Below are 1029 nucleotides of genomic sequence, written 5' to 3' on the forward strand. Positions count from 1 at the left end.
CCTTGTTATCTCAGATTCTCCAGCATCTGCAGGTCCTACTATCTCTGATACAATTAAAAAGGCAGACCACTGGAAGCTTAGGGTCATTCTTATGGACGAGGTGGAAATGTAGAGGAGAACACATCGTAAGTGGCCGAATACAACAAGATTGAAAGAAGTACTTAGAAAATGCACTTGGTAGGAGTGTTTGAGGCCTTTCATTAAAAATATCCATTCAGGTGCAAATCTCCATTTTGTGTTAATGAACCAATAAAGGAAAGACTGTTTAAGCACTTTTATCACACCAGAGTTGTAATGAAAATGGTGGTGCTTTATGATGTCACAATTGCATCTCACATACCACAGCAACTTTCTTATAGCATCCTAAAACGATTTCACTTTTTCCCATGTTTTGTCCTCCTGTTGTCTTCTTTCCTGCACATGTCCCTCCGAGTTATTTATTCACACAGTACTGAGAGTTGGTTTCACCAACCTACTTGATGTGAGGCAGTATTAGGTTCCTGCTCCACTCACTTTCCAACAAAAATCTCCGAATCTTAATTAAGTGTGGATTTTGTGGATTTTGGATAATAACATTTTTATCTTAACTCAAAGAGACAAAGCCAATTAGAGAGAACCTTTACAATGTCCTACGACCAACTAATTAATTCAAACCACAGACTGGACCTTGGACCTCTTGATCTTTGTGGCTATAAGCACCAGTTATAGAAGTATCTGTTGGAAATTTACTACGTGATTTTTCTGAATCGTTACCTGTAATGTATTAGAAATTGTAAAGGGATGCAAGTTATTTCTGATTTGCAGATAAATATTGTAGTTTATTATCTACTAACACCAAAATGTTACCCTTCCCTGATTATTGTGTATATTTTTAAGTCTCCTTTCCTTTTTGAAGCGTACTTTTAGAAACTGGTCTATCTTCATTAAATCATTAGCAATTCAAAATCATTTTGTGCTTTTTATTGTTTTTGTTTTTCTAAATCATTAGAATTTTAATCTCTGATATGATGCAGACATTATTGAGATCTT

Source organism: Rhincodon typus, chromosome 25, assembly GCF_021869965.1.
Source record: "Rhincodon typus isolate 14 chromosome 25, sRhiTyp1.1, whole genome shotgun sequence".
NCBI lineage: Eukaryota > Metazoa > Chordata > Chondrichthyes > Orectolobiformes > Rhincodontidae > Rhincodon > Rhincodon typus.